The sequence below is a fragment of the Odocoileus virginianus genome, chromosome 3 (assembly GCF_023699985.2).
Source record: "Odocoileus virginianus isolate 20LAN1187 ecotype Illinois chromosome 3, Ovbor_1.2, whole genome shotgun sequence".
Classification (NCBI taxonomy): Eukaryota; Metazoa; Chordata; class Mammalia; order Artiodactyla; family Cervidae; genus Odocoileus; species Odocoileus virginianus.
In genome coordinates this window covers 90,646,080-90,654,815 of record NC_069676.1, presented here as the reverse complement: position 1 = coordinate 90,654,815, position 8,736 = coordinate 90,646,080, and the positions used below count along the sequence as shown (strand labels likewise).

The window sequence follows — 8,736 nt, the reverse complement described above, 5'->3', positions numbered from 1 at the left end:
GTGGAGAACAAGAGTGAAGTTTGTTATAAATGTAAGAAGTCCTGATTATAATTCTGCTCAGCCAACAACAAAGATCACAGGGAGCCCTGAAGTACATTTATGTCAACTGGACTTTGGTTGTATGCTTGGATCTCCATCCATGAGGGAAAATAATAAAAGTGAAGATTAAAACATCAAGCCTTGGAAGCAGATGACCAATTGTTGGACCTAGAGGGTGGACTATAATAATAAAGAATGTTTTTCTGTGGTAATTGATACCATGTGAATCAAATGTTCATTTCACACACAAGTTTTAGTACATGTACAATGCTTTTGTGTTTTATTATGGGGGTGGGTTGTGATAAGAATTCAAGAAGTAAAGCATAAAAGAAAATATGCCTAATGAAACTCTTCTGTGCCATTAATTCTAAAAATTCTGAAATATTGAAAATGTGGACCAAAAAGCATCACCTGCCATTTCAGTAAACAACAAATTATGTCCACCATCAAGCCATCAGCCACTGCAGCTGCCCCTGATGACACAGCCTGAGGGAAATTCAGAATGGAGAAAAACAGGATACTGGCCCTGGGTGTTTAAGATGCCTGTCAAAGAAATAATTTCAGTTGGTCTAGAATCTTGCATTTTCCCATTCACAGACAAGCACTAAAATCATTAACTTGAAGATGTCTTTTGTACGTGTGTGATCAGTAATAATCTTTTGATGTTTGACTAAAAATTTTTTTTCAGCGGTAACTCCTACCATAGACTTCCACCTGGGCCTAGAGCAGTTTTTAAAGTAGTGGGGAGAGGCGGGCGGGTTGGGACTACCTCAGTACAGCTGCTGGCAGTATCATGGCGACCCGGAACCTCCCTTCCCAAGAATATGAAAGTGATGGTGAGTCTTATGAAGCGTTGGATTTAACTGAGTATGCCAGAAGACACCACTGGTGGAATCGGGTGTTTGCCCGCAGCTCTGGACCTATGGTAGGAAAATACTCAGTAGCCACCCAGATTGTAATGGGTGGAGTGAGTGGCTGGTGTGTGGGATTTTTGTTCCAGAAAGTTCGAAAACTTGCGGCAACTGCAGTAGGTGGTGGCCTTCTCCTTCAGATTGCCGGTCACGGTGGCTGTGTGCAGATCGACTGGAGGAGAGTTTAAAAAGATGTAAACAAAACAGAAGGACAATGAGGAAACCAGCAAATGAGGCAGCACCCAAAATCATTAATGGAAGAAGCAAAAAAATGTGTCAGACAGAACACTGTGATATCCAGTGGATCTGTGGGAGGCTTTGTGCTAGGCCTTGCATCTTAAGAAGGCGAATGTTCTATCACAGTGGAATCACCTCTGGGAAGAGACTTGGTGGTGACAAGATGGTCTCGACCTTACACACTGACAGATTCTCCAGGATGGATGCCAAGAACAGCTAGCTGGACAGTACCGAGCTCACTGCTTAGCATTTTGCCATCTGAAATTTGACAAACGAGTTATCTTCTGTAAAATGACCTATATAATATATATATAAAATAGTATCCCTGAGCAAAACATGGTTTTCATTTTTTTTTTTTTAATTTGTGTTTGTTTAAAATTTGCCTGTAAAACACTACTATTGGATGTAGATATGGAGAGATAAAAAAAATCTGTTGGATATATTCCTCAGTAGAATATTATCTTCATTTTATTTTAAAAAAGAAACAAACGAAACTCCTACATATCCTGTCCCCTCTTTCCCTCTTAGTAATAGTCCTCCTGAGCTTTCTGAGGGGATGCCTTCCCAGACTCCAGTCCTCAGTACAAAATATAGTTCTAAATTTTTAGGTTGTGTGTGTCTGTGGTTTTTTTTTTTTTCCAGTTGAGTTTTGGTAACCAACAAAGGGATCCAGAACAGACTTCTCTCCCTCACTTGAACTCTACGAGGAACGGGAGCTTTGGTATCAGCAGAAGCCCCCTTGACCCTGTTTGCCCTTCCTCAAGAAGTCCAGATGAGTTAAGGTGAGTCTCTCTTAGGTCTCAGACATCTGGTTATTAGCAGAAGAGATTTTGTTGTTGTTCAGTCACTAAGATACGTCCGACTCTTTGTGACTTCATGGACTGTAACGCTCCAGGGCCCCCTGTCCTCCGCTATCTCCTGGAGTTTGCTTAGATTCATGACTTTTTTTTTTGATTCATGACCATTGAGTTGGTGATGCCATCCAACCATCTCATTCTCTGTCGTCCCCTTCTCCTCCTGCTCTCAACTTTCCCAGAATCACTGTCTTTTCCAGAGTCGGCTCTAGACATCAGGTGGCCTAAGTGTGGGAGCTTCAGCATCAGTTGATTGAATGCTAAGGGTTGATCTCCTTCAGGATTGACTGGTTTGATCTCCTTGCAGTCCAAGGGACTCTGAAGTGTCTTCTCTAGTACCACAATTTGAAAGCATCAATTCCTCAGCACTCGGCCTTCTTTAGACTTCCTTTGTGGCTCAGTGAAGAATCTGCCTACAATGCAGGAGACCCTATTCAATCCCTGGGTCAGGAAGATCCCCTGGAGAAGGGCATGGCAATATACTCCAGTGTTCTTGCCTGGAGAATCCCATGGACAGAGGAGTCCAGCAGGTTACAGTCCATGGGGTCACAAAGAATTGGACACGACTGAGCGACTAACATACACACACAGCCTTCTTTATGGTCCAACTCTCACATCCATACATGACTACTGGAAAAATCATAGCTTTGACTTTGATCTTTGTTGGCAAAGTGATGTCTCTGCTCTTTAATACATTGTCTAGGTTGGTCATAGCTTTCCTTCCAAGGAGCAAGATACTGTTTTATTTGGTGGTGGTTCAACTCCTGCCTTAAGAAGCAGGTTTTCTTAGAACCTTACTTGCAAGGAGAGGTACCTGGCTTATCCTCCGTTGAAAGACACTGGGAAGATTTAATATGTACCTACAGAACTTAAACTTCCAGTACTTAACAGGAAATTAAAGGAAATCTTGCCCTTAAGATGGCCAAACTGAGATTCTTTTGAGGTTACAGAATTAATTTTTGTGTGTGTGCACAGCTAGAGAAAATCCAACTGGATAAAACACCTTTTCACAATTCTGTCCTTAAAGTAACAAAAGCCTTTCTAGGAAGGACCTGCTTTTCTCTCCCTGTGTATTTGGAATGTAAATATTCCACCTGAACTTAGGCACCCCTCCTTGCAATCCCCTGTCCCGGCCTGCTCTGGTTTGAGACCTGGGTCTCTCATCCAGAAGGTACACATTTGGTGCACATTTGGCAGCCCGTTGGATAGACTGGAATTCTGAGCTATCCTTTTATCTGGCTGTGCCAGCTCTCAAGGACAGTCGTCATGAGGGCCCCAGCTCTTGGTCATCTTCCACTTCATTTTGCCTGCCTGTACAGTGATGGCCCCCCACTTTCTTAGACTTTGGGGAAGTAATCTTTGTAGCTGTTGCGAAGGCTACATGCTTAGCACTCCCTTGTGGGAACACGTCTTGCACCTCATTGGTGTGAGTTGCTATAAAGATACTACTTGTCAGTGACCAGGTGATGGACCCTTTAAATTGGAAAAGGTATTAAATTGGTAAATATTTAGAGAGCTCTCATTTTAAACAGCTGTTGTATTGGTACCTTTGCGGGGTAGGGGGGGAGGTGTGGAAATTAGAAGGTTTTATATATACGTGTGTGAGTGCTCAGTCGTGTCCACCTCTTTGTGACCCCATGGACTGCAGCCCACCAGGCTCCTCTGTCCATGGGATTTCCCAGAAAGCCAGCAAGGACCCTGGAGGCACAGACACACCCCACACCCATCACACACACACGTATATAACCTAGGAACTCCCTTAGTTTAAAATAAGCAAAAGTTTGGGAAACATTTTCTGTGGTCTAGACTTCCTCTCAGTCTTACAGTTGCTAATAAAACATGAGATTGTTAATTAGATTAACAGGGAAGTAAGAAGCTGATGGAAAGTCTAAAGACTTCTAGCCAACAAGGTGGACATTTTAAAGGGGCTTGTTCCAAAAGGATAAAAAAAAACCCCAAAACTTCAGGTAGTTCTCAAGAAATTGGGCAGATAAAACAGATATTAATAGGATTAAAACAAAGGTTTGATACAATACTACCTAGTGTTGGGGACCAATAAGGGGTCCCTTTGTTCCATTTAACCTTGAAGGGCCCCAACCCAGTCTACTGTATTTACCTTAGTTTAAACAGTACATATATATTTAGCAGACTGGAAAAAATTACACTGAGATATCTGACCAGCAATTGCTTGTGGCAACGTTAGGCCAACCAATCAAGTTAAAAGATTAAAAAGGCCTGAGTCCACTGGTTCAGCTCCTCACTGGGAACCTCAAAACCTTTTTACCAAAAAAAGTAGATAAAATGGCTGGAGGATAAAAAGGAAAGCTTCTGGGACTCCTAGTAAGACCAAGGCTTGTTGATGATGGGGTCCTATTGAAAACTGAAGTTAAAGGTATAAAACTGAGATGAAAGTTTCTAAACATTGGTATATTTCCATGGGCTTTATATGACATGGTTACATCTCCTGTGCCTAATTAGATTGTGTGATGGACCTTGTATTTCACTGGGGAATGTGTCCCCTGCCTACTTTAAGATGGGGTGTATACATCTGCCCCTAAGGTGATATTAATTAGACGTACTGAAGAAAAGTACTAGCATTACCTAAGCCCACAAAATATTAAAAACTGGGAGCTAATATTCTGGGGTTCATAAAAACAATAATAGAGTTTTTTTGCTCTGAGTTTGACTTCTGCCCTCAAAAAGAGGGTCTTTGTTGAATACCTTGTGCAAACTTTTGAAACCCTGACAAACTGAACCCTAAAATTCTAGAATATGGAATTCCTGGTTTTCAGTGTAGTTGGAAATCTTATTCATTAAAAAAAAAGAAAAAACTAAAGAAAATGTAGCTGGGCAAATCGATCTTTTTATACCATTTAGGTGGCAAATCCATTCTTAGGAGAGTTAAAAGCAACTGTCTAGCAAATCTCCACAAATCAAAAATTTAAGTACAGTCCACAATGACTTGAGACTGAGCCTGATTACCTCAATCAGATGGAATCTGAAACCAACGGGAAAAAAGGGGGAGGGGGAGAAAGGCTTTTTAAACTCAAACCTCTGAAAAAATCTCCCTCACCAAAAGCAAATTCACAGCTTCATTAAGGATTTGTCGGAGACAAATACAATCTTAAGTCTTTTCCACAAATAGTAAAGCCTTAATCATCTGAGTAAATAAACTTATTTCACTGTTATAAACTAGTAAGTTTATGTTGTAATGCCTGACTCATAACTAACGTTTTAAAGCTCTAAGATCTCTAGTATGTCTGTGCAAATTATCCATATGCCTCTCTCTCCTCTAGTATTCCCAAAATTTATAAAAGAGCTCTAATTTACTTAAAAGTAAGTGCTTTCAAGTTAAATATTTCTAAGTATGAAGAAAACTGGCCAGATAGAATTTTAGGTTCATGTAATCCAGGAAATACTAATATCTGGTATTAAAGCTATCTTAAGCTTATTGGCTTAACCAATAGACCTATCTTATTTTTATTGTACCTAGGTGTTTTGAAGGTCAGTAAGTTAATTATGTCTGTTGCAACGTTTGTCAGCAAGTAGAATTAACCTGGTGTATTGTTTTTTTAAGTTATAAAATATAAATAAGAGTTTTCTGGTGAACTCTTTAGGAATAATGTTTTGGATCTACCTAAAATAGTTTCTCCAGATTTTTGGTAACTTGAAACTTTAGAACTTTGCTAAGGTAAATGGTAGCATTTACTGAATATCCAGATTATTTCAAGTAAGATAAAATCCTGGAACATTAATTGCTGAAAACTAAAGATGTTTGGTTATTAGACATATCTTGTAGCACATTGAGGAGAGATACTCTAGAGAAAGCACATGTTTCTAGAGGTTATAGAATATGTTCATAAGTTTACCAATAAAGAAATACTGGTGTGTTCATAATTGCTTGCTTCTTAGTTTTCACTAGAAATCAAGGTTTTTAAGGATTGGGAATTAAGCTACTGGAAATATTTTAGTATGCAAGGAAAGTAGGATGTGTGTTTTCAGCAAAAGAAGGTATGAGGAATGGAAATGTGTTGTGTTAAGGGAAAAGAGATTTTTGCTCTAAAGCTGATTAATTCTAAGTGCAAAAGAAAAATGAAGAATAAACTAAATAGGTACAGAAAATTGTGCAAAGTTTGTGGAAAGGGAGGACTGAGAACAGTTTTGGACATGATTAGGCTGAGATTGGATTAAATTTAATTAGGTAAGTGAACTTTGTAATTCAAGGTAGATTGGTGCAGGGCTGGAGTTTCCTCTTCTGTTAAGAGGAAAAAGCTTTCTGGAAATGTTAGGCTACTTTTGATACATGATGATGAGTTTATTTGTCTTCTAAATGATCTGTATTTACCTTAAAAATCTTTCGTCTCTTCGGTTAAATAAGTATTGTTTCAATGACCTATGATTTTATTTGATAGTGTTTTAATGATCTGATAGTGTTTTAAACCTTTGATGTCTCTTACAAACTTGCCCAAGTGAAATTCTAAACAAAGTTCTTCTGACCTGTAGCTAATTTTGGGATGCTTCAAAGGGCCCCTGAAATATTCCAAAGACAGATACTAAATTAAATGAATTTATTGGGTATATTACATGGGAAATACAGTCAAATAAGTGGTGGCAAAATTTTCTTATATGGGTAGATATCATTAATGTGGATGTTCCAAAATCTAAAATTCTGGTACATCCTGGTATGTTATCAAGTCATAATTCTAGTTATCTTAAAATGCTGTATGTCATAGAAATAACCAAGTTTCTTGTCAATTGTGTTATAATCAGATTTTAATTTAACCACGCCATTTTAAGTCTTTAGTCACTTACATTAATAGACAATCATTATTTTACTCAGATGTTTTTATGAAGATCCTAAAGAAGATTCATAAAAAGGACTATTGGACAAACAAGTTTCTGATGACTTTTAGATCATACTACTAAAAGGGGTAAGAAATTACAGAACTCTAATGGAAAACCTGACTTCACCCAGATCAACAGGAATTATGAGCAATAAATGATTTATAATTTTACAACTTTTTTTCTTAAACACTGCCTTTAATCTTTTTCAGAAAGCCTTTCCTCTTATGTTGACCTGCAACAAGTTGGTAATTGTTATCTTCATTTACAAAAGGTGTGATTTATCTCTACTTGATCCCTTCAGAATTTTTCTTCTCCAGCTGCCTCCCCTGTAGACTTGATGACTTATTGTGACCAGCTTACATCCAGTTACACCAATTGTTTTAGTCTGTCCTCTTGTTTCTCGAACTATTTATGCCTTGTCTCTACCTGCTATACTATGATTTTATTAATGAGACTAGCTGTATTTACTCATATCCTGTCTATAAGATGGGCTTCCCTGGTGGCTCAGACGGTGAAGAATCCACCTGCTGTGCAGGAGACCTGGGTTCAGTCCCTGGGTTGGAAAGATAGTTTTCAATTGCATTATGCAATGGTAACCCATCCACTGACAAAATTAATGATGGCTGAAAGTCTTGGGGCAGTTGATCAAATGTAACTCTACCCAGAATAACTGTAATAGTGCAACCAACTGTAGAAATGGGGAGAAAGAAGCAACAAGGGAAAATTTTCATGGGTCATAATTCCTAGTGCTGTGGGAAAATTGGTCATGGAATGTCTCCCAAACCTTGATCTAATTTATGACCACAAGGAGGTGCTATGGACAAAAAAGTTGCCCGTCATTTCAATAATCAATGAATTTAGCTCCACCATCAAGCCCACAGCCACTGCACCTGCCCCCAACATGTACCCTGAGGGTAATTCAGAAATGACAAAAACAGGATCCTAGCCCTAGATAAAATACATATCAAAGGAATTTCAATGCGGCTAGACTCTTTTCATATATAGAAAGGCACTAAAATCTTCTAACTTGATGTCTTTTGTGTCTGTGATTCACAGTAACTGTTTGATATTCAACCACATATTTTCAGCAAAAATGCAAAACCTCCTATATATCCTGACCCCTCCTTTACCTTTTTGGAACATTTTGTCAGACTGAGAGGCAGCCTTCCTGGACTGTAGTTAATTCTCAACTTATAGATGATGCATTTATGTCACTTAACATCTATAAATTCCACTGGAATAAAAACATTTTTTATATAAGGTTATATAAGGTTCAGTTTTTCAAACCTGAAAGAACTTATTGGCCAACCCAATATATTTATAATGGGTTTTAGTTCAATTTTTACCATACATCTCTGTGAACCAAGTATCAGAAATTGAACTAGTAGCTTCTGAGCAAAAATCTTTTAATTTCTAAGAGCATTCCCCAAATATATTATTAATGGTAATAACTTTAACTTTTGCCCTTTTTTTTTCTTTAGAAGGCAGCACCCTGTGGCATGTGGGATCTTAGTTCCCCAACCAGGGATTGAACCCGTGGCTCTGCATTGGACGTGCAGAGTCTGAACTACTGGACCACCAGGTAAGTTCTGGTAATATTTTAAAAGTGTATTGCTTCAATGTGTATTTTTGTATGCACAGAAATAGTGTCTCAATTCTTTTACCCCAAACTCTATTTGCCTTAAAATGCCTCACTTTAAGTGCTAACAATTTATATAGAAGAATACTGGTTCTAATTCCAACACCTGAGAGCCTAAGATATTCTCAGTTCTCTCCCAAGAATATTTACGGGAATCAAAACAAGGAACTTCTTATTGGAGATCTGACCAAATAGCTACTCAAGTGACCTG

General features: G+C 38.5%; 1 long non-coding RNA gene and 1 pseudogene across 1 annotated transcript; both read left to right on the top strand.

The window, feature by feature from the left end:
• Nucleotides 1–832: 832 nt before the first annotated feature.
• On the top strand, nt 833–1,291 carry LOC110126012 (FUN14 domain-containing protein 1-like; annotated as a pseudogene).
• Nucleotides 1,292–6,886: 5,595 nt separating this feature from the next.
• On the top strand, nt 6,887–8,467 carry LOC110126013 (uncharacterized). Its single transcript, XR_002310271.2, has 3 exons — nt 6,887–6,972; nt 7,096–7,157; nt 8,368–8,467. It is a non-coding gene; the product is annotated as an uncharacterized lncRNA (long non-coding RNA).
• Nucleotides 8,468–8,736: the final 269 nt, after the last annotated feature.